Source organism: Belonocnema kinseyi, chromosome 2, assembly GCF_010883055.1.
Source record: "Belonocnema kinseyi isolate 2016_QV_RU_SX_M_011 chromosome 2, B_treatae_v1, whole genome shotgun sequence".
In the NCBI taxonomy this organism is placed as follows: domain Eukaryota; kingdom Metazoa; phylum Arthropoda; class Insecta; order Hymenoptera; family Cynipidae; genus Belonocnema; species Belonocnema kinseyi.
The window spans coordinates 20,201,200-20,227,901 of record NC_046658.1 but is presented as its reverse complement, the minus strand read 5'-3'; positions in this window follow the sequence as shown (position 1 = coordinate 20,227,901).

Here is a 26,702-nt window from a genome sequence, read left to right as displayed (position 1 = left end):
GGATTTGGTTCTTATTCTTATCTAAATATATTTCTTGTGGGATTATACTTAAAACGCACGTCTCTTATATCTAGACATGTACGAAAATAGAATTGCAATAAATTAATCTTTCTTTTGATCTATAAAATAAGTCATTTGATAGGTTATATGAAAAAGTTAAATCAATTCTTATATTTTGCTCAAAAGAATACACAGCAAAAAAAGTCAAGAACTTTCCCGAAGATCATTGTATTACAACGCATTTTGAAGCATTGCATACGAAGTTTAGGACAAAATAGCACCTTATCTCATTAGGTAGCACCTAACCTCAAATAACTTTATTTTCTAGTATAAAAACATCGTTTTTTGGGTGGTATGTTCCAAATTTACCGGACAAAGTGCTATTTTGACCTCAAATTTGAAGTCATAACCTCAAAATACATTGCAATACAATATTCTCCGCACAATTTCTTGAACTTTTCTTTTGTTTGGCCGTTCACAAAAAAAAATCAAAATGAAAAGTTTAAAAACTTTTTTAGAGACCCTTGCATTTCTATGTATTCTGAGCTTCTGAATCTGAAATTCAAGTCAAAATAGCACACGTTCATGATAAAATTTGCACAGTAATGATTAGTTTAATTCAAAATTGGGGATTACCTCTCCTGAATTTTAGAGTGAAAGGATAAAAGAATCATTTTAGTTTTTACGATCATTTTATAGGAATTTAATGCATTTTTTAATTTCTACTTTCAAGTACAAATAAGTCTTGATAAAAAAAAACATGTCAGATACAATTCCCATCGTTTACAGTGTAAAAACACATTTCTGTCAAAAAGAAAGACTTATTTTGATGTGTCATGTAAGTTTCAACGCATAATAAGCCCACATAAACTTTTATTAATATGTTGGTGAAAAAATTATATCCAGATTCAATAGAATAATTTCATTGTCAATAAGGCTATGATAAAGCATACCTGAATAACTAAATTTGGTCTTCAACAATATTTAATTTCTGTTCCCAAATTCCGGATAGAACCCGTTTAGGACCGGTTAGATTACACACCAGTGTTAAACACCGTTTAAAAACGGGTTAGAGACAAGTAAGAAAATAACTTTGGTCTTTGAAAATATTTAATTCCTCTTTTCGATCGCCGGATAGAACCCGATTAGGACTGGTTTGAAGACATACCAGTATCAAGTGCCTTTTAGGAACCGGTGAGAGACCAGTTAGAAGCTAACTTTGGTGTGATAATATTTAATTTCTGTTTTCAATGGACGGATAATACCCGTTTAGGACTAACTGGAATACACCAGTGTCAAGTTGCTTTTAAGAAGCGGTTAGAGACTAGTTAAAAACTAACTTTGGTCTTTGACAATATTTAATTTCTCTTTTCGATCGCTGGATAAAACCCGGTTAGGACCGGTTTAGACACACCAATATCAAGTGCTTTTTAGGAACCGGTTAGGGACAAGTTAGAAACTAACTTCAGTCTGACAATATTTAATTTCAGTTCCGAAATTCCGGGTAGAACCCGGTTAGGACTGGTTCAAACACACACCAGTGCTAACTGCCTTTTAGGAACCGTATAGAGACCAATTAGAAACTAGCTTCGGTCTTTGACAATATTTAATTTCTGTTTTCGATCGCCGGATAAGCTCCGGTTAGGATCGGTTGAAACACACAATATTGTCAAGTACCTTTTAGGAATCGGTCTGACAATATTTAATTTTTATTTTCGATCGCAAGATAAATCCTGGTTAGGACCGATTAGAACACACACCAGTGTCAAGTGCCTTTTAGGAACCGGTTAGAGACCAATTCGAAGCTAACTTTGGTCTTTGACAATATTTAATGTATCGTTTTTATCACCAGATAGAACTCGGTTAGGACTGGTTCAAATATTTACCAGTATCAAGTGCCTTTTACGAAAAGGTTAGATACCAGTTAGAAATTAACTTCAGCCTTTGACAATATTTAATTACGGTTCCCAAATTCAGGGTAAACCCGGTTAGGACCGGTTAGAACACACAGCAGTGCCAAGTACCTTTTAGGAACCGGTTACAGCCCAGTTACACAATAACTTCATTCTGAAAATATTTAATTTCTGTTCCCAAATTTCGGGTAGAACCCGGTTAGGACTGCTTAGAAGATTTTTAAAACTTATTTTTCTGTTACAATTTCTCACGTAAGAACCGGTTATGACCCGGCTACATTCCATATATTTCAACTGAGACCAGTTAAGATCCGGTGAGAGACGGTTAGAAACAAAATGGGTTTCTACTTGGTCCCTATCTGGTTTCTAAATGGTTTTCATCTGACACTTGAAGCAGGTTTGTCTCAGCTAGACCAACGTGTCTTGTATTATGATACGGAATCCTGTATATACATCACTCGCGGAACTCCGCGCGAATATAATATTAGTCCGAGATCCCGCTGCAAAATTCGACATGTATCTTGTTAATGCAAAAATAAAATGTTTTTAACTGTATTGTTATTAATTGACCACTGCTGTAAACGGTTGCCATAGTGATTATAGTGCAAAGTTAAAAAAACAATTGCAAAACAGCAATTATTCATGGAATTTTTTTTCTAATTTGCAAACATATTGTAAAAGAATATATTTTTTTAATGAAGAACTCAGTCACTGCTTCAATATAACCATGGGTTGCCATAGTGTAACCCGTGCTTAATCTCGGTTGCCAGGTCAATGTGGTGGCTTACCTCTAAACTTTTCGTCATTATGCAATGCGGTTGCCATGGCTTCGCTGGTACAAAAAAGTTGTTGCTCGCTTTAAAAAATTTCGCGTGGCACAGCAAGACGACGACACGATCATTTTCGACTAGATTCGGATAGATATTTTCGTCGCAATTGCGTCAGTATAATTTAGTGAAAGTGATCCCTGCAATGAAGAAGTGTTTTTGTGCGAAAAAAGGGATGATAGCGTCACAGAGTTTGATGACGACTCTTTTACAAAATTTTGCCAAAGGTTGGCTTTCCGTCGTCACAAAAACCACGCACATGGAGAAGTAGAATTGTATCGTGAGAATCTAAATGAAATCGGCAAATCCAATTAGGTTTAATAAAGATGTCATAAATATTTCAAACAAACGTCGTCGTCATGCTGCGCCGCGTGACTTTTTTCAAAGCGAGCAACAACTCGTTTGCACCATCGGAGCCGTGGCAACCACGTTGCATAATAATTGAAAATTTACGCTCTTCATTTCTATGAAAAATTCATCTATTAAATCAATAGTTGCAAAAAGTTCAAAGATAAGCCACCACTTTGACCTGACAACTGAGATTAAGCACGAGTTACACTATGGCAACCCATTACTATGTTGAAGAAGTGACCGAGTTCTTCATCAAAAAATAAAAATTATTCTTTAACAATATGTTTACAAATTTTAAAAAATGCCATAAATAATTGCTGTTTTGGCATTGTTTTTTTTAACTCTGCATTAAAATCACTATGGCAACCGTTTGCAGCAGTGGCTGGCCAATTAATAACAATACATTATAAGAAATTGGATTTTTGCATTCACATCATACATGTCCAATTTTGCAGCGGGATCTAGGACTATATAGTCTACCTGTAGGCTCACTCTTGAGATATTTGACCGACGAACTTAAAAAAGATCACGGCAAGGGTAGCTATCTACGCGCTTTCATTTCAGGTGGACCAAAATTGTACGCGTATATAGCCCGCGCTGCAGATGATACAGAATCAGCAGTGTGTAAGGATAAAAGTATGAGTTTAAATTTTAATAACTCTAAACACGTAAATTTTGACTCTCTTTATAACGTTGTGATGGACAAAAAAAAACCTATTGAATTAAAGTCTCGGGCGATTCGAACCACTTGCTTTCATCAAGTAGTTACTCGCAATGAGAAAAAGATCTGCAGAGTTGTTGATATGAAGAGATGTACGGTAGATAATTACGATTCGCTACCCTATGGTTATAAAACAATGTAGATCATTTCACTACTGCTGTGAACATCGACTTTTGTAGATAATTTTATATAATTTACTTTAAAAACTTTAATTCGTTCGGATTTTCTTTGCCACCCTCTAGAAACATCTCACCCTCATACACCTTGACAAAATGAGTGGGTATAAATTAACATTTTTTTTAAATTGACATAAATTTAATACTTGTTTTTCATTTTTACTTACATATAATACACCACCAGAGACCACGACAACCGTTAGACCCATCCAGGGCTATGCACTTCCACAAAATGAGTGGGATAAGAGTTCGATATTGCAAGAAGTAAGGGTATCGCATCAGAAAGTCCGAAATGAAAGAGGATCTCTCACGAGCTCTTCCCCTTATTCTCGTCCTGCTGTCTATTCCAATGGATCAGTCTCCCCACCAAGAATCGACACTCCTCGACTAAAGTGTTCTTATTCTATGCAGTTCCAATTATGCGAGTATTGTCTCCATGAGCTAGTACGCTTGCGTCAAGGCCACGCGCTGGTTGGCCGTAGTTGTCACGCAATTCAAAATTGGGTTGAAAAGCAATTTCTGCAATTTAAATAAATAATTATTTTAAAATGTACAAGAATGTATACAAATGGTACAACTTTAGATTTCAAGCAAGAGAAAAATGTATAGCATGTATATGACGGGCCGAGTATAAAAGCGGTGTAGAATGAGTTGCAGAAGGGAAGCGGTTTAAGTTTCCGTGTCATCGCAAAAAAGGCTTTGAAAAATGATAGGAGTGGAAACGGAATGAATGAGCGTCAGAGTAGAAGCGAACTGAAACTATTTCGCGGGGAAAACGGTTTAGGACTTTAATCGACTTTGCCTCCCAGTCTGAACTCAACTCGCTTTTACTCCCAACCCCAAACTTAACACGTATTTGCTCGGGCAGTGGGACCGTCGCTTTTTAAAATTTGATGTCCCGTGTTGATATTGTGATGTTGCAGTATTCATGTTCCGTTTCTGCCAGATTTGTATTATAAATTTCGTCATCTTTGATTAAGGAACTTTAGTTCTTCGTTCTCATATTAACATATTAACATATTGCCTAAAGTTCTACATATTTCTTCATTGTATCACATAAAGTTAGATGATTGATCTAACAATAATTACTACCATTGAGATGATTATAAATGATGAATTTACAAAGTTTGCATAATTTATTGTGAAGGCTTTTAATTGTATCATTAGATATAATAATATCAATAATAAATTTAAATCCAAATTTTATCGTTAGATTCTTTTTTTTATTTTCAGGAATTCTTCACATTATCTTGATTATTGGAGGTTCAACTAGATTTTAATCTCATTTAAATTTCTAAAATTTTCATAATATTTTTGTGGTTACAAATATAATAATAATAATTTATTATTATTATTGATTATTAATTATTATAACTCTACTTCCCTTGAACAGTGCTGCTCTCTGGCGCACCACGTGATGTCTTCTCTATAACCGAGCTCTCTCGTGAGTCAGTCTTGCTAGAGCAGCTCATGCGAAGCACTAAATAAAACGACCAGTTAACTCTTATAAACTCTTACTCTATTATCGGCAAAACCCTCACCTAATTCAATAGGTTATGGGACCTAGTACCGCGTTTCCACTGCGCGAGTGAAAAAGGCGGGTAGCCGATAAAATTAAACAAAGTGAAAAGTGACTATAAGAGTTTGTGCGATCAAGAATCGATAGAGACTTGTTCTTCCTGAGTTCTCTACGAGAGTTTTTCTCTGGAATATCAACGGAGATTGTCTCAGCTCTTAGCAACGAGTTTTCAAGAACGAGAACGACGTGTCTTTTCATCTCCACGAGGTCAATACATCTGCAAGTAAATACATATGCAACGAACATGAATCCATCCGAAAGGGACGAGGAGAGGTTACTCGAAGAAATTAACGATGGGCTCAAAAAGGGCGGTAACGAAGGTAAGAGTAATCTGCTTCTAACGACAGGCAACGAATGCACGACAAACGACAAACGACTGTCAAATACGAATAGAGAGATAGGTACATACATGACAGTGAAGCTACACTTCCAAAATCCTCATCAATGATTGTTGACAAAAAGGAGGAAAGAAAGGTCAACGACGGTGGAGCAGTCCAAACGAACGAAGGCAACGACAGTAGACTAAACGACAGTTTTCAATCCCCAATCGATCATGCACAGGTCGAAAAACGCATTGACGAGAAGTTAAAACGGCTGGAAAAGATGATGGACCTCACGATCGACGATGACCAAACCTACGATTAAAACAGATGTTACCCTTTCCCCACTAAGTAGTTTTAAACTTGAATTACAGACTACTCAAACAACAGTACCTAAAGGTGGTGGTGATAAATACATTAAAAGCGATAACGACAGTTCGAATCTCAAAACAATAAATGACAGTTTCAATCCGAAAAAGCCCCGAACAGCGGTGACCTACTCTGACAAATTTAATTTACATCGTAGAGAGAATGATACTGACTGATAATTACTGACGCGATCAAAATACAGTTTCTAGGTAGAGATAATAGCACTAAACATGAGTACAAACTAACCTAACAAACTAAGCTTGAACACTTTTACGAGTTTTTAACATCGGAACTGCGAATTAACGACATGTTATTTGTATTTGAGACGACAGTTAATCCACCCGAAGGCCCAGACGATAAACTAAATGAAAAACACTTTTTTAAGTTCGAAACATTATAATTAACTGAGTAGACAGACTGTGCCATACTAAAATCTTACCCTTAACAGACCCCATAGAAATCATAAACAAAATAAAAGAGGTTAAACGATGCGAAATTAATATCACGAGTCTAAGTGTCCGAAAACAATTGTATTCAGTACAATATAATTCAAACCGGGAATCTGCGATGCAATTCATAGAACAATTTGAAGAAATAGTTACTAATTGCGAAACGATTTTAGGATCTACCCCTCTCACTGACGAAGAAAAACGAGACTCACTGTACAACGCAATTATGTTCCAATTACCCGAAATACAATCCATTGAGTTCATGACAAAAAATCAAACAGGTAAAGGTCTGACATACGACATGTTAAAAATGTTTATTCTCCAGGCTGAGGCAAATAAGGCTTAAGCTAGTACGAGCACTTATCCATCCACCAAATCTGGTACGGTTGCATCAGCATCCTGTACTAGCTCTAACCCACGATGAACGAACATCAACGAAAGCTGCTACGAATGTGACAACATTGGGCATATAAAAATTATAAACATAACGAGACGTACGACAGTGATTTTCACACGAAAAACAAGAAAAAATTCAAGCGGAAAAAAACAGCTTTTAACCCAAAATTCCCCAAACAAAATGGCCACGAAAGTAAAAGAACTGGAAATGAACAATATGATCGTAAAAAGACACCTTATAAAAATAACAAACCAGCTCAGTCTCGCACGGGAACTAGCAGTTCTACCAAAATTAATTTTGCGAATGCTCAAGGAACAACGAATAAAGGTAGGTGCAAACTTAAAAATACCATTAACGGAAACAAAGAGTCTTTTTCACCCACTAGTTGTCACAAACATTTTACAAATTACGGTACTGACGAACCAGTGGAACAAAAGGATAAATATGTGACTTTCATAGTCGATTCGAGCACCTTAGTAATACTAAAGAAATTTTTAGATTACTCAACATAAAGACTAACGGCATTATTAAATGTGTTAATAAAGACAGTATAGATCTCATTTAACGACAGAAGGCAAAGGGGTAGTTAGTGTTCTGTCCAAAACAAACAATAAAAATCCCATCACGGTAGACATTCTATTTACGCAAAGTTCCGCTCTGAAAATTTACTATCTCTAAGACGGTTTACGGAAAAGGGGTTGTCTATTCACCTAGAAAACAAGGGAGTAGATATATTTAATCCTAAAATCAATGAATCGCTAGCGACCGGTACATACGATAGTCCTTACTGGCTAAACGAATTCAAAATCGATAACAATAATCCTATAACTACATCCAATTTAACGCAAGCCATTAATTTGAAAAACACAGAACGACAGGCTTATAAGGAGTTAGAAATTGAAGTACAAAATCCCATTGCAACGACCGTCGAAGAAAAGAACAAGTTGATAGAGACTTTAAATAAAGACAGTACTACTAAAACGACAGTCACCTTAGACCCTAAAATAAACAAACAAAATAACGTTCAACTATTTTGAGACTTTGATACCCTAATAACCCAACGAAAAGTAACTAACCTACACGAATTACCCGCAGTTGACGTGAAAAATGACGGCAACTACTCACTTAATATAAACAAAGACAGTATGAAAACGAACAAAGCCATGCTTTGGTATGCTCGTATGGGTCACGCGTCTTTAGCCTTTCCGAAATGAGCCAGCGAGAGCTGAACGAGCGTTGCAAATCATACACTCCGATGTAATGGGAAAACCTCTCCAGCTACGTTTCCCCACGGCTACCAATATATTTCGCTCTTTATCGACAATTTTTCACGACTAGCTCTCGTATATCCCATGAAAACGAAAAACGGAACCGGTTTTTGTATTGAACGATTTATTAAAAGTTCGCGAAATTTAATCAGTAAAAATGAAAAGATTTGCTACCTGAGATCCGGTCAAGGTACAGAGTGCATGGGAGGTTACACCAATGATGTGCTAACTCGCGAGGGCATTGAACGATAGTCTGCATGCCCAGATACACCACAACATAACAGAGTTTCCGAGAGATTTAACCAAACCTTGCAGAAAAAGATACGAGCTGTCCTATTTGACTCCAAGCTACCAGCGAATATGTGGGACTTGGCTCTGGGAGCTGCGGTCTACGTATATAATCGCACCCCACATAAGTCACTTGACTTTAAAGCGCCTCTTGACAAGTTTTGCCCTAATTATCATTATGATATAACCCAAATCAAAAGATTTAGTTGCTTATCCTATTGGGCGATAACGAGAAAGCCGGTCTCGAAGTTCTCGGCACGAGCAGTTCGCCGAATCCTAGTAGGTTATACTCGATCCGGATACGTGTTTATAAATCCTGAATCCGGTAAATTTTTTGAATCGCGCAACGTAAGATTTAACGAAAAAGTTGTTTATGGTGATAAATACAAAGAAGAGTCTACAAGATACTAGCGTCTTCCTGAATCGAGTCAATCAGCAAACGAGGGCACCATACAATTTGAACATAAAGGCAGTACCTCTAAAAACGATAGAACAATTTTGGAAACGGAGGGAGAACAGACTAAGAAACACGGTAGACTTCGTAAACGACCATTAGAAACGGATGGAGAAAGCTCTAACAAGAAACAGAAGACAGTACAAACGACGACACAAAAACCGTATGGCACTAGAAGTCGAAAAATCACAGACACGAGTTTTGTTAAATTTCTCGACGCAACTTATAATATTTATATTATAATTTAATATATATTATTATAATTATTGATAATTATAATTAAACACCCTCTGAATATATTTCAAACATCGTATTAAATCAACTTATAATAACTTCATCTCAACCGGCACTTGACTTAATCCGTGGCTATGCTGAAAACCCGGATTCAGCATAAAAATGTTTTAAAAAATTATGATAATAATTAATTTGTATATAAAATTAATCATTAATAATCATTATTTTAATTTTTCAAATATTAATAAAATACTAATATTTATATCAAGTATAACTTACATAATCAAATTTGTTAATGATTACAAAAAATAGTATAGGCTTTGAGTACTTGCAGAGTGTGGCGAATCACACGGAGTTCCAATAATTATTGGAACTCCTTATGAGTCGCCACACCCTACAATTATAATTGTAGGGTTGTAATGCTTCGTGTTTCGCCCCGCTCTAAAAGTACTCAAAAAGTACTCAAAAATTTCTATTTAATTGCAAAAAATATTTGAAAATCTCTGAAAATGCTTCAAGTCCTGCGAAACCCCGTCACTTCTTGTATACGAGGAAAATCCTGGAAAATTTTTTTAAATAACTTGAGTGCTTCTTAAATTATTAAAAATGATTGAAATCCTCAGAAATCTGCTCAAATCTCTTGTAATATTTTCAAATAGCCAGTGTACAACCTTATGGGCCCTATAAAATCGCTCTATATCTTTATAAATTCTAGCGAATTCTTTAAACCACCATAATCATTTTTTTTAATACTATAAAATCATTTAAATCTTTAAAATTTCTTGAAAGGTTTTTAATTTTTGAAAATACGACAGCCTTTAAGATCTCTTCAAATCAATAAATAACTAAAATCAACTAAAAATTCTTTGAAATCTTTTTAAAATACCTAATCTATTGCAAAGGTCTTGACATTCTTAAAACTCTTGAAAGTTATTAGGAATTTAAAGAATTCCCTAATATCTTTCATAACATTTGTAATCACTTGAATTAATTGAAATATTTTGTAGACTACCATGAGTTATTTAATATCCTGTAAAATATCTTAAGAATGCTAGAATTTTTTTAGAGCGTTTGATTATTTTTTGTTATTATTAAAATAGTTAAAAATATATTTTTAAAATTATTCTAAAATATTTAAAATTCTTCAACATCTTTGATATCCTACGAATTTACCGAAATTCTTATGAATAAATTATTCAATATCTATTGAAATGTCATAAAATTCCGTAATATTACGTGAAATCTGATATTTAATGGAATCCTGGAAATTTTATTAAAATACTTTAAGGGCATGTAATACATTGTGATGTCACGTATTACCGACTGTCCCATGTTATTTTTTCCGCCAATTTAAAAATAAGGAAATTGAAATATCGTGCTAATTTTCTTTTTAATGATAGGTTATATTATGGAGAAGGTCTGTCTGGTCAATTTAAGTTTCTATATTATTCATAAATATATATATTTTTAATATTTCCAATGTTCACCTCAAAGCCTTGCATTTCAAATTATTCGAATATTGCGGCTCAAACCAAACAGCAACTATAGAACAAGATGCGGGCGCCACCTCATAAATGTGATTGCTGAGAAAAGCACCCTGTCGGTTTTATCAGAATGTCAGAATAAATAAATATTTCCACACATGTGCTACCTCCTTCAAATTTACAAAACCACAGGGTTTTCTAATAGTGTAATTGATTATCTTATTTTGAATTCTGAGAAACCTTCCGAATTATTTGAATTAATCCACATTCTTTTGAAGTTATTAAATTCATTAATTTTTTTTTCCTTCTTTGAAATTTTTTGAATTATATTGTATTCTTTAAAATTTTTCGAATTCCTTGAATCGTCTTGAATTCTTTCCATTATTTTCGTTTATTTTTAAATTCTTTGGAGTCATTTGCATTCATAGAATTATTTGGATGTTTTACATTCTTTGAATTCTTTTATATTCCTTAAGTACTTATCTATTTTTAAAAATCTTTTAAATAAATTAAATTCTATTTGATTCTTTGAACACTGAAAAAAATTATAGTATTTTTTTAATACTTTTTAATTCTTTACACACTTCTAAATTGTTTGATTTCTATCGGAATGGCTCTTACATTCCCTACGATTCTTTTGAATTTATCAATATTAAAAATGAAGAGCGGGTCAAAGTTAACAACTCATTTGAATTCTTTTAAATCCTAAGAGTTCTTCGAATTCTTTTTAATTTTCGGGATTCTAAAAATTCATTTGAATTCTTTGAAGTTTTTTTAATTCTGTGTATTCTTTTGAATTTTTGGAACTCTTTTTAATTCTTCTGTATATTTAGACTGCTTCCAATTCTTTTGAATTATTTTCATTTCTTTGCAATTTTTGCATGTTTTTAATTTTTCGAATTCCAATATTAAGTATTTCTTAAAATTAAATGCCAAGACCTAAAATTAAGAATTCATTTAGTTTCTTTGAATACCTTTCGATACTCGACGTCTTTTAAATTCTTTGAATTATTTTAAACTCATTTAAGATTTTTGAATTCATTTAAATTCTTTTAAATGATTTTAAATTAAATTTTTATTTTTATTCAATGACGAACAGAAAAAAGTTAAAAATTTGTTTCAATTCATTGAAATCTTTTGAATCTTCGGGATTCTTCGATTTCGTTGGAATACTTTTAAATTTTTTGAATTCTTTTGTATTGTTTGCATTGTACTGAATCCTTGGCATTCTTTAACTTTTTTAATTTTTTGAATTCTCATATCAATTATTACGTAAAATTAAAAGTTCATTTAATTTCTTTCAATACTTTTCGATTATGTGACGTCTCCTCAATTCTTTGAATTATTTTTAACTCTTATTTTTTAATAATTATTCATTATTTTAATATAATACCATATATCACGTAAACATTTTTTACTTACTACTTATTTCATATTTTATAGAAAATGTGGATATCTTTGGTATAAAAAAGCAAATTAGGCAAAAAATAACAGTGATTTCGCTGGTAATTCTAATTTTCTTGAAAAAACTTAACTTTTTGGTTTAAAGTAGGCACACAAAACCAAAAATCATAATTTTGGCCTCAATTTAGGTAAATGCGAAGATTTCCTGAACTAGCAACGGCCATAACGGTTCTTTTCATACGAACGCCCACAAGAAGAAATCATTCTTTGAATACTTTTCGATACTTTCAATGCTTTGGACATACGTTTAAATTTCTTAATTCGTTTGAATTGTTTTGAATTAGTTTCAATTCTTTTGAATTATTTGAATTCTTTTCAACTGTCTGAATTCTATTCAATTGAGCCTCCCGCGATCAAAACCGGACACGCTCGAAATGCCTTGGTTTCAGTTGGCCTCTTGGTTATTCTCGTTCTTGATTTTTTCAAGTTGGATTTTCAATTTCTTCGAATTAAAATTTACTCAAAAACTTTCAAAATCCGACTTAAAAAAATCAAGAACGAGAATAACCAAGAGGCCAACTGAAACCAAGGCATTTCGAGCGTGTTCCGCTTACATCGCGGGAGGCTCAATTCTTCGCGTTCGTTGAATTTCTTTGAATTTTTCAAAATTCAAATAAGAACTATTACTTAAAATTGAAGACAACGACCTAAAATTGAAAAATTATTTCAATTTATTTGAAATCTTTGAATTCTTTTGAATGCTTTTGAATTCTTTTGAAAGTTTTTAAATACTTTTGAATTCTTTGGATTCTTTTGTATATTTAGACTGGTTCGAATTATTTTTAATTGTTTGCATTCTGTTGAATTTCTTTTAATTTTTCGAATTGAGATATTAATTTTTAATTAAAATCAAAAGCAACTACCTAAAATTAAAATTTATTTTAATTATAGGAATATTTTTGGATTCTTTGTCGTCTTTACAATTCTTTTGAATTCTCTCCAATCTGTTGCATTGTTTTCATACTTCCAATTCTTTAAATTCAAATATTAAGTATTAATTAACATTAATATTAATCACTTACATTTCAGCATAATTTAATTAAATTCTTTGAATACATTCGAATTTCTTTAAATGTTTCAAATTCTTTAAAATTATTTTGATTTCTGTTTGTATTCTATTAAGTTCTTTGCAATCTGTTGCATTGTTTTCACGCTTAAAATTTTTTGAATTCTTTGAAATCAAAAAATAAGTATTGCTTAACATTAGTAATAGCAACCTAAAATTAGGAAGATTTCGTTTAGGTTTTTGGAATACATGCGGACCTTGTGAATTCTTTGAATTCTTTATAAAACTTTTGAATTCTCTCTATTTATCTGAATCGCCAAACAAAGGATCACTTATTACTTAACAAGAAATGATGCATTTAAAAGTAGATTTATATTTTATATGCTTCAAATTTATTTCATTTGTTTACACACCGTATTAATTATTCTTATTTACAAAGGAAAGGCATCCGCCCTCATCCACCCTCTAGCTTTCCAATTGTTGAAGTGTGGAACATATTTTTTTGTGATTCTTTGAATACTTTTGGATTCTTTGCATTTTTTTCAAATGATTTTAATTTTTCAAATTCTTTTAAATTCTTTTGAATCCTATGCACACGTTTGAATTCTATGTATTCCTTAGAATTCTTTGCAATCTGTTGTATTGTCTTTATGCTTCGAATTTTTTGAATTCATTGAATTCAAAAATTAAGTTTTGCTTAACAATAATAATAACAACTTAAAATTAGAAAGACTTCGCTTGAGTTTTTTTAATACATTCGGATTCTGTGAATTCTGTGAATTCTTTGAATTCTTTAGCATACTTTTGAATTCTCTCAATTCATTATAATTGGCCACAAATTCTTCAATTTGCAAAAAAGGAGCACTTATTACTTAACAAGAAATATGGTAGTCAAAAGTAAATTTATAATTTACATGCTTCAAATTTATTTTATTTATTCACACAAACATATTTTCTTTTATTAATTAATATTTTTATAAAATTTTCATTTATAAAATACTCTTTTATTAATTATTCTTGCTCACAAAGAAAAGGCATCCGCCCTCATCCACCCCCTAGCTTTCCAATTTTTAAAGTGTAATACATGGTTTTTGGAATTCTTCGAATACTTTTAAATTCTTTTTAATTCTTTTTAATTCTTTTAAGTTCTTCTAAATTCTTTTTTGAATCATTTCAATTCGTTCGAATTCTGAGTATTTTTTAGAATTCTTTGCAACTGTTGCATTTTTTCATGCTTTAAATTTTTTGAATTCTTTTAATTCAAAAATCAATTATTGCTTAGCATTACTATTGACTACTTAAAATTACGAAGATTTAGTTTTACTTCGTTAAATACATTTGGATTCTTTGAAATCTTTTTAATTCGTTGAATTCCTTCAAATTCTCCTGAATCCTTTAAATTCGTTTGAATTCTGTGTATTTTTTTGAATTGTTTGTATTCTGCTGAATTCTTTGCAGTTTTAAAAATTTTTCAAATTCACATAATATACTGAAAAAAAATTTTGCATTAAATCAAGTAGGCTAATTTACTTGACTGATTTTAATTGAAAGAAGCAAGTATTTTCTTTGTACAAAGGACCGATTTTCTAGAATCAAAAAAATAATAGAATCAGGACAACTATTTGAATGAAGAATATATTTACCCTAAGCAAAAAATTATTGAGTTAATTTGTTCCATTGTACTTATTTGCGTAAAGCTTAATAAAATATTGAATTAAGAATATTATATTCTCATGATAAGTAACTAAAACAAAATGTTTCTTGAACCAAGTAAATGCATATACTTATTATGACTACTATTTTAATTGAAACAATGTTCATGTTCTTGAGACGTGAAAATGAATGTATTCAGCGAAGAAATAATTTCTTTTAGAATAATGCTTGAATATTTTCCTTCAAATAATTATTAATTTGAAACGAGGGTCAGATTTACTTCGAAGATACCTATGTTATCAAGATAGAGACACATCAGTTTTTTCAACATAAGGACTGTAGACTTGATACAATAGACATCGCACACATGCTATGAAAATTAATATATTGGTGTAAATTAATATACTTTTTACTGCATGAGTGTCTTATTAAATATAATAATTGACAAGTTGACATGGTATGAAGTTGGTTCTCTTCGCCGCTTATAATTATTTTGAAATTCAATAATATTTATAAAGTTCAAATCATTTGTACACATAATCAATTTTATTTATACAAATGTAGATAGGATTTTGTAACTTTGATAAACTACTAACTTTAGGCTGACACACAAATCAAATCACTCATAAAACTGTAACAAAAAAATTGTGAGTATATTGCGTCGATAAGTTTTTGGTGGTAAGAATTTAAAATTTTTAAATAGATTTGAAAAAAGTGTTTTGAATTTTGAAATAATTGTGCAAGACTCAAAAGTCATTTCATTCCTAAAATTATTAAAAGGTTATAAATGTACTGCGTCTATAATTTTTTCGCTGATTATTTGTATGTAGTAATCTACTTCAAATTAAACCATTTCGAATTTTTTTAACCATGAAACATTTTTGTGAATCAGAAAATGATTGGGAGTTTTTTTCCTCAATTAAAGCGGCCACTCTGAAATTATTTTTGTGTAGTTTTCAAGGTTTTAAAATCAGAAAAATGACAAAGTTCATAAAAGTTATAAGTAAAAAAAATAGTTTAAAAATTTTTTAATGGTCATGTGTTATTCTAATTGAAACTGAATAAGTTTTAGGCAACAGATTTTTTAACTTTAGAAAAAAAAGTTAATCTAGCCGAATTAAAAAAATTAATTTTTCCTTAATGAAAAACAAATTCCTTCATTAGGCAGGAATTTTTAAAATAATTTTCTATTTTATATTCTTACTTGCTATCTGAAATAGTTAATATCTTGTTTTATATTTTTATTCTATAAATTATCAATGCGATGCTTCCCGCGTACTGTAGTGCGCATATAATGTTGCTATCTTAAATAATTAAGTATAGATTTAAGTTTTTAAAAATAAAATTAACAAAATTAAATTTTTCAGTCGATGAATTCGATGATCATATAAAATTTTATTTCAACGTGTCATTAATTATAAAAAATTTAATGCGGATATCATTATTATGTATGTTTATAATAATTTAATAAATTCAGTTTTTCAGTCAAATAATTAATTAATCATAGAAAATGTCTTGGACTACAAATAGATAACATTTTGGCAATCGCCCATATACTTACATCATTTTTTTTATTATGTAAATAATAAAAAATAAATATATGACAGCATAAAACAAAGTTGTAAGTATTGAAAAATGCTTAAAAACACAATTATTACATTTTCTTGACAATTTAAAAAAATTTTATGCGTTTTTAAAGCAAAATAAATAGAATTCAATAACATTTTTAAAAAGTGTATGAAGAATGCTTTTCATTTCATAAAAGAACAATTAAAAAATTGACAATTAAAAATGTTTCTAATAAAATATTTGAGAATGCAAGGAGGAAGAAAAACAATATTTTTCATCCGACCACCGAGAGATCGCTTTTAAGCTGCAACTTCTTGTACTAAGCGTTTATTTACAGATCTCTTGTTTGTTCTGGTTTCGAAGTATTTTATATTTGAAAGAAAAATAAAGCATCGAGCATTATTTTAAATAGGTAATATTTAAACCAGCGATCATTTTTTTCTACAAGTTTTAAATTATTTTTTAGTAATTGTTACTTTAAATTAAAACAGTAGTTAGAAAATATTATAAGAGAATTAAATAAATCAAAAACTGTGCATTTTACCAAGGTTTTTAAAAATCATGAAATATTTATTTGTCACGGAGTTTATTAAAGCGTTTTTCAACTCAAAAGTTCTTTATTATTTATATGCTTCAGATAGTTTTTAAGCGGATTAAATTTTTAAATAAAAAAGTATTGAGCCCTTTGTAAAATAAGTGAAGTTCAATAATTATTTGCATATTTTAAATTGTTGTTTTAGGAAAGCAATTCCATATTAAAATCTTTACAAAAAACGTATGATAAAGGAATTCGATAAATTAAAAACTATGTGGTTTATGAAAATTTTCGTAAAGAAGAACATTATTTTCTGTCATTTATTTTATTAAAGCATTTTTGTACATGCAACTTGTTTTCATTCTTCATTACCTTTGGCTCGTTTTTGAGCGTTTTAATTATTTAAAAATATCAAGTATTAAATGCTGGTTAAATAAGTGAAACTTACTTCGCTTTTTCACATATTTTAAATTATTGTTTAAGAAATATTATTTTGCATTAAAACTTGAATAAGAGAGTATTATGTACAATAAAAAGTAGGATAAATTAAAAACTGTGCATTTTATGGAGAATTTTTTTTTATTGTTCATTACTTGTAGATATTTTATAACATTTTTAAATATATTAAGATAAAAAAGTATCGAGCCTTTTTTGACATAATTTAAAATCAATTCTAAAATTTTTCTAAATAAAAAATGGTATAATAAAGTTGAGTTTATCAACATTTAGTTTGAAGTTGGTTGAGGCTCAGCATACGACTTGGTACGACCCTGCCTTGAAATTCTTACCCGAGATTTTGTCACCGAGATCCAAGTGCTTCGATAGCGAAGCCGGTAGAGCTCGCGGTTAGGACACACTAGTTTACATGAACAAGTGTTAGACAATATCCGACAAATTAAGGCAAGACATGAGCAAGTGTTAGTCAACATCTGGCCAATGAAGGCAAGACATGTGTAGAACTTAGTAAATATCCGGCCAATTAAGGCAAGACATGAGCAAGAGTTAGTCAATTTTCGGCCAAATAAGGCAAGACATGAGCAAGCCTTAGTAAATATCCGGCCAATCAAGAAAAGACATGAGCAACTCTTAGTAAATATCCGGCCAATAAAGGAAAGACATGTGCAGGACTTAGTAAATATCTGGCCAAGTAAGACAAGACATGAGTAGGATTTAGTCAATATTCGGCCAATTAGGGCAAGAGGTGTGCAAGAGTTAGCAAATATGCAGCCAATTAGGACAAGACATGTGTAGGACTTAGTAAACATCCGGCCAATTAAGGCAAGACATGTGCAGGATTTGGTGAACATCTGGCCAATTAAGGTAAGACGTGAATAGGACTTAATCAATACCCGGTGAATTAAGGCAAGATATTAGCGGGACTTAGTCAAAAGCCGGTCTATGAGAGTCCGACATGAGTAGGACTTAGTACATATCTGGTCAATTAAGGCAAGATATTAGCAGGAGTTTGTCAATATCCGGCCAATGAAGGCAAGACATGGGCAGAACTTAGTAAATATCCGGCCAATTGAGGCAAGAAACGAGCAAGAGTTGGTCAATTTTCTGCCAATTAAGGCAAAACATGAGTAAGTGGCAGTCAATGTCCAGCCAATTAAGGAAATACATATGCAGAACTTAGTAAATATCCTGCCAAAGAATGCAAGACATGTGCAGAATTTAGTAAATATCTAGCCAGTTACGGTAAGATGTTAGCAAGACTTTGTCAATATCCGGCCTATTAAGGCAAGGCATGTGTAGGACTTAGTGAATATCTGGCCAATTAAGGCAAGATATTAGCAGGACTTAGTCAATATCCGGCCAATTAAGGCAGGGCATGAGAAGGACTTATTAGATATTCGTCCAAATAAGGAAAGACATGTGCAAGACTTAGTAAATATCCGGATAATTAAGACGAGACATGTGCAGGACTTAGTCAATATCCGGTCATTGAGGGAAACACATAGGCAGAACTTAGTAGATATCCGGCCAATAAAGGCAAGAAATGCACAACGGTTAGTCAATTTTTGGCGAATGAAGACAAGACATGTGCAGGACTTCGTAAATTTCTGGCCAATTAAGACAAGATATTAGCAGGATTTAGTCAATATCTGGTCAAAGGGGGCAAGGCATGTGCAGGATTTAGTAGATATCCAACCAATTAGGGCAAGGCATGTGCAAGAGTTATTCAATTGTCGGCCAATTAGGGCAAGATATTAGCAGGACTTAGTTAATACACGGCCAATTACGGCAACACATGAGTAGAACTTAGTCTATCTCCGGCCAATTACGGTAGGATATTAGCCGGACTTAGTCATATCCTGCCAATGAAGGCAAGACATGTGCAGGAATTAGTAGATATCCGGTCAATTATGGAAAGACATGTGTAGGACCTAATCAGTATCCGGACAATTATGGCAAGACATAAGTAGGACTTAGTAAATATCTGGATAAATAAGGCAAGACATCTGCAGGACTTAGTAAATACCTGGCTAATTAAGGCAAGATATTAGCAGGACCTAGCCAATATCCGGCTAAAGAGTGCAAGACATGTGCAGGAATTAGTAGATATCGGGCCAATTAAGGCAAGACTTTAGCTAGGGTTATTCAATTTTCAGCCAATCAAGGCAAGGCACGAGTAAGTCTTAGTAAATATCCAGCCAATTAAGGCAAGACATGAGGAGAACTTAACCAATATCCGGCCAGTTCAGACAAGACACGTGCAAGACTTAGTAAATTTCCAGCCAATATGAACAAGACGTGTGCGAGACTTAGTAAACATCCGGCCAATTAGGGCAAGACAAAGGTTGGACTTATCTAATAACGGCTAATTAAGGCAAGATATTAGCAAGAATTTATCAATGTCCGTGCAATTAAAGCAAGGCATGAGTAGGACGTTGTAAATATCTGACCAATTAAGGCAAGATATTAGCAGGATTAAGTCAATATCTGGCCAATGAGGGAAAGACATTTGCAGGACTTAGTAGACATTCGGCTAATTAAGACAGGACATGAGTTGGACTTAGTAGATATCCATCCAATTAAGGCAAGGCATGAGCAAGTGTTATTCAATTGTCGGTCAATTGAGGCAAGATATTAGCAAGAATTTATCAATATCTGGTCAATTAAGGGCATGACATGAGTAGGAATTAGTAAACATCCGGCGAATTACGGCAAGACGTGAGCAAGAGTTAGTCAATTTTCGGCCAATTAAGGAAAGATATGAGCAAGACTTTGCCAATAACGGCCAATTAAGGCAAGATACTAGCAGGACTTTGTCAATATCCGACCAAAGAGGGCAAGACATGTGCAGAACTTAGTATATGTCCGTCTAATTAAGGCAAGACATGAGCAAGAATTAGTAAATATTCGACCAATTAAGGCAAGAAATCATCAAGTCTTAGTAAATATCCGGCTAATGAAGGAAAGACATGTGCAGAACTTAGTAGATATCCGGCAAATTAAGGCAAGACATGAGCTAGAGTTAGTCAATTTTCGGCCAATTAAGTCAAGACATGAGTAAGTGTTAGTCAATATCCGGCCAATGATGGCAAGACATGAGCTACAGTTAGTCAATTTTCGGCCAATTAAACCAAAACATGAGCAAATCTTTGCCAAATTCCGGCCAACTGAAGCAAGAGATGTGCCAGACTTAGTGAATATCAAGCCAATTTGGACAAGACTTGTGCAAGATTTAGTAAATATACAGAAAATTAAAACAAGGCATGAGCAGGACTTAGCCAATATCAGGCCAATTAAGGCAAGAAATGATGAAAAGTTAGTCACTTTTCGGCCAATTGAGACAAGACATGAGCAGGACTATGCCAATATCCGGCCAATTGAGGCACGACATGAGTAGGAATTATTAAATATCTGGTCAATTAAGGCAAGATATTAGCAGGACTTTATCAATAACCGGCCAATGAAGGCAAGACATGGGCAGAAACTTAGTAAATATCCTGCTAATGATTGAGAAACATGTGCAGAATATAGTGAATATCCGTACAATTAAGACAAGACATGTGCAGGACTTAGTAAATATCCGGCCAATTAAAGCAAGACTTGAGCAACAGTTAGTCAATTTTCGGCCAATTAAGGCAAGACACGAGCATAACTTTGCCAATATCCAACCAATTAGGACAAGAACTGTACAGGCCAAAGTAAACATCCGGCCGATTAAGGTAATACAAAGTTAGGACTTAGTCAATAACGGCCAATTATGGCAAGATATCAGCAGGACTTTGTCAATATCCGGCCAAAGGGTCAAGGCATGGACAGGACTTAGTAGATATCCGGCCAATTAAGGCAAGACATGATCAAGAGTTAGTCACTTTTCGGTCAATTAAGACAAGACATGTGCAAGTGCTAGTCAACATCCGGCCAATGAAGGCAAGAAATGTGCAGAATTTAGTAAATATCCGGCCAGTTAAGGCAAGACATGAGCAAGAGTTAGTCAATTTTCGGACAATTAAGACAAGAAATGTTCGTTGCAGATACTTTGTTCCTCGCGGACTGTGCGGAAGACCAAATCTGTTGGATGAGACGTTTGTATCTGCTTCGGAGAGTATCCTATATAGATGTCACATCCTGAATGGGGCTCTATGGCACGCCCAGGTATGTATAAGTCTCTCCAGCGCAAAGGTGTCGTATAGCACTTCTGTCAATGAGCTCAGGATCTTCAGGGATGCCATTAAGTTTTCCTCGCTTCAAATAAACCTTGGCGCATTTGTCTAACCCAAATTCCATTCCAATATCCTTAGTATATCGCTTGACAATCCCTAGAGCTAGATGTGGTAGCTCTTTGTTTTTAGCATAGATCTTAAGATCATCCATGTAAAATACATGAGTGATCTTGTACTGTCGATTTGCAGGTTTGCCGCACAAGTACCCGTCGGAATGGCAAAGTGCTAGACATAGTGGTAATAATGTAAGGCAAAAGGGGAGTGGGCTCATGGTGTCGACCTGAAAGACACCTCTCTGAAAGGTGACCTTGTTAGTTGTCACACGATTTTTTCCAGATGAGATAGTAAATCTGGTTATCCAAAGCGGCATCAATCTCTCTATGGACCGAACTATTTACGGATGAACCTTTAAGATTTCCAAAAGACAGATGATAAGTCTATGGGAGGTCGAATCGAAAGCTGTCCGATAATCAATCCAGGCCATCGATAGGTCACGCTGGTAGAATGCTGCATCTATACAAACACATCTATCGATGAGCAGGTTCTGCCGACATCCGCCTACGCCTTTCTTTGAGCCTCGTTGTTCATACATTTCTTGCCACACAGGTTCAATTGCCGGAACAATCCTATCATTTAGGATAGCTGTGAATATCGTATAAAGTGTGTTCAGACAAGTTATTGGCCTTTAATTCTTCGGATCAGCTAAGTTGCCTACTTTCGGCACGAGTATTATGCGCCCTTCCACACAACACTCCGGAATCGGATCTTCCGACTTCAAATATGAGGTGAAAATACGGGATGAATGCTGATGGGTTGAAGAAAACTTCTTCCATCAGAAGGTTTTGATACAATATGGTCCCGGTGCGGAATAGTTCTTCATCCCTCTTAATATTTTTTTCACCTCCTCGCTAGTGATGGGTGGGCATTCTTTATCAGTTGTTATGAGGGCAACACATAACTCCTTGAAGCTGTTTATATTTTCTGAGTATTCGTCCAGTCTATGCTGCATTTCGTAGACTTCTCTCCAAAATACTTCGACCTCCTCTGGTTTGGGTGGGTGTTCGACAGTAACCGGAGGGTCTTGGAAGAGTCGAGATGGGTCAGAGAGAAACTGTTGATTTTCTCTGACCCACCTCTCCCTCCGCTCTAGACTTCTCTTAGCGTCAGATAGTATCCGTATTCTCTCAACAAAATGCTGCCTGATGGTCAGCAGCTTTGACTTGTTAAGTGTGTGATAACGGGTCCGGAGTTCGCATGCGAACTTTCGAACCTTGGCGGTAAAATTCCTGCCAGATGTCATATAGTCAATTACGCGCTGAATGCGGGACGCGTACTGTCTTGCCCAGCCTATCTTTATGGCAAGTTGATGCATTCGTCTTTTGGTCTTGTTGGTTTTGTTTTACGGTTCGCATCGGCTAAAGCTCTCGCTGCATTATACACACAATAATTGATAGCCCAGAGGTCAGATTCTCCGGAAAAATGTTCACGGAGATCGTCATCCTTTTCAGCCAGATCTTTAGGCTTGAGAGAAACCTTGGTGTTGATGTTTCTCTGGGTCGTAAAGCATCGCTCTTCCTCTACTGGATGCCTGCCCGCGGTTGGTCTTAGTGTCGCCTCTCTTTCTCTGTTGCCGGCTTGTTCTAGCTGTGGTAGAGTAGGCGTTCCGCTTACATAGCCCCTTTTTCGGAGTAGTTCAGCATGGTTTCGCAGACGTTGCTGCGAAAAGTGCGATAGCTCCGGGTGTTTCTCGCACCACAGAGCATGCAGCCGTGCCATGTAACCCCGTTCAGGGGCCACACTCGCAGCGTGGCACTCTAGCAAGTCGCGAGATCCCGCCGGTCCATCACATTGAATCCATTTTCATTGGCTCCCCCAGCTCTAGATTGGTCGGCATTGTGGGTCGACCCATTGTCGGGAGCCCTGCGCGTTCTGTTGTTTTGAACGGCACTTACTACAACTATGTTTGGTGTTGTCATTGTTGTTCCCACGAGAAGCCAGGGAAAGGGGTTCGCCCATCCTTGTAGAGCCCCGCATGCAAGGTGCTATTCAGCTTTCGGCACGGTTTTCACATCTCCGCTTGGGGGTTAATTCCTTCGGGACCACCCCTGGACAATTGTCCGCGACTGCCTATTTATTTTTGTAACCATATTCAGCAGAAACCCTTGGTACAGGGACCCTCTATCCGCAACCCGTGGACGCATTCGGTGCACCTACTGCACGCGACTGAGGGCAATCGCACTCCGCGCTTATTCTTTGCATTTCTTCCACATTCGGGCACAGACCTTTTAAAATCAAAGGTGAACGGACCGACAACTGTAATGTTGTGATTTTGAACTCTCTTTTGTTAAAGCTCTTTTGGCCTTAACGAACAGATTCTAATCACGTATCTCGTGCTTCGCACTCGATTTTGTCCAACCTGGCAACTTTTCTACATTATACACAACACTTTTATATCAATTATAATACATTTTTTTATGTAACTCTGCCAGGGATTACTTATTAAAAAATTGCAAAATAAAAAGCAAATTGTATTTATCATGATTATTTTTGTATTTTTTTCCTATTTTGCTTTAAATTGTATTCTAAGCTGCTCTGAAACATGTATCATTTCAATAAATGTATATCATTACAATTCATAATATGCACAAAAATTGAATCATACTAATTCTTATTTCCTTGTTTTTATAATTTTTTTATTTTTAATGTTTTTTACGATTAAATAAAAACTACTGCGCATCTGCATAGGGTCTAATACAAGAATCTATATAGGGTCCTATATATGAGCCTATATCCTCTTTCGTCTTTTCTTTGCTTTTTCCAAAAAGTCAATTTTTTCATTTTTAATCTTATGTTTTACGATTAAAAGAAAATCTACTCGTCCTATCGAAAAATAATTAAGAATAAATTAATAGATCTTTTTAGGCGAACAACTTTTGTCTGGTAATTTAAGTTCATACCTTGTGTCGTTTTTTCAAACAAATTTAATATTTTTATCAGGAATGTAATTTTTTACGAATAAAGCAAAAACCATTCATTCCCGATTGCGTCGTGAAATCACCCGGTGCTCCGCGCGGGTAGGTTCCATTGCGACTTTAGGGGCGAGTTGAGTAAATCGATCGGATCGGTAGCATGTACCGATCTTTCGGTAATGTCCACTGCACTACTATTGTAATCTTGGTTCAGTGGATTTTACATGTCGTTCAGTATGCAATACGAGGCAATAGGGGTTTATTTTACTGAAGGATAACCGTTGAATTAACCTTAATTTCATTGTGACATTTGCTAAATACTAAGTGATTTTGACATTTTCACCCTGTTATGAAGAGCAGTTTATACTGTTACGGTTAAAAGAAAGCCTTTACAATTCTTGATGAGTAAATATTACATTTCTTTTTTCTGCGTGTACGTCGATTGAGAGGAAGAGCCCGTGTGGAAATAATTCCTGGCAGACTGGAATCCACTACTGGATTATTCGTGGCTATCTGTTCACGCCGAATTAGATTGGCGCTCTTTTGGCGCTATCTACACGTACTAGATAGAAAAATCCATGACGCAGTTCTATGTAGACCATGGACATGCCATTGCGGGAGTGATGCAATGAGGGGGGAGGTCCGCCACCTTTTGATGTCCCGCGACAAACATGGCAGCGCTCTCATATTTATATTTTCATGTACAGTTTGTCGGTAAAAATGTTTGTGCGCATAATCAAATGGCACATCCTAAGATGGCGACTCTCCCCACTCATGTAATTCTCCCCCCTCCCTTGGATTCAACCCTGCTTGCCCAAGTTAGGATGGCATGCCTAGTCCCGTGTTTCCTATGTCCATGTTGTAGACCCACTCATGTCGCTAGCCAGAATTTGACGTCACATTAAAATAAAAATTTCGTCTAAAATTTAGCTTGGATCTAGAAAGTACTTCTATTTGGACTTTGAAAAATAAGGCGTCATTTAAAAACTAATTAATAAAAGATAACAAATTGCATTTATTGCAGTGCTCAAATCAAAGAAAATAGAAAAAATAAAGTTGCTCCTGTTGTCAGTGCTGTCTCATAGAGGAGATTTGTTGATTTAATTCATCACTGAATATCGATTGCTCTGACGCACTATACATTGTTTATTGGTAAACTATTGAATGAAAGACAAAGCTAATATAAAACATTATTGCTGAATAAAGACATTTTATCATATGGTTTTCTAGGAAAGTAATTTCCCTTTTCGTATAACATGTACCCTGCCGATAAAAAAGCACTAAAAACCCACTGGCAAACGGCACTGGGCCGCGAGTGCGATTTTCAGTGGCTGTTTGTGCCGATTTTCAGCATCTAAAACGCACTGAGAAGTGAAGGGACGGTTATATAATGTTCCTATTGTATACGTCACGTTCCGCTCAGGCAGAGTTATTTACAGTACCTGGCCGCAACAAAACCGTCTCCCGTTTTAGAATTTTCTTCAAATTCTTAACACTTTTGTTTAATTAATGAATTCTCTCATTATATATATTTATAACTATAACTTGTATACTAATATGCTGCTTTGAAGTTTAATTCAAAAATGTTGTCTGTTTTGGCGTATGTCATTCCATTTACGAGATACGTTATATTCACTCCAATTTTCAACATCCAAAAGAAAAAGTTCGATATCTGACTTAATTGAAACTCGCCGATTTCAAATTTCTAACCTTCTCGTAGTTAATTTCAAAATTTTACAAATTAAAATTTTTTATCTTTAATCACTTTCAGCTGGTCTGCTTGGTAGCCTAGTCGCATTGGTATAGGCACACTGATTTTCACTAACACTATAGTACACACTACTAACAAACCTTTTCAAAGACCTCACAGATCAGAGCTGCCAGATCGTGGATGAAATTTACCCCCACCATACCTACCGTTTGGGAGCCGCAAAACAGAAAGTGCATGATTACCACTGTGAGTTCGTATGCAAGCCGAAAATGCACGATTCGACCTCGGA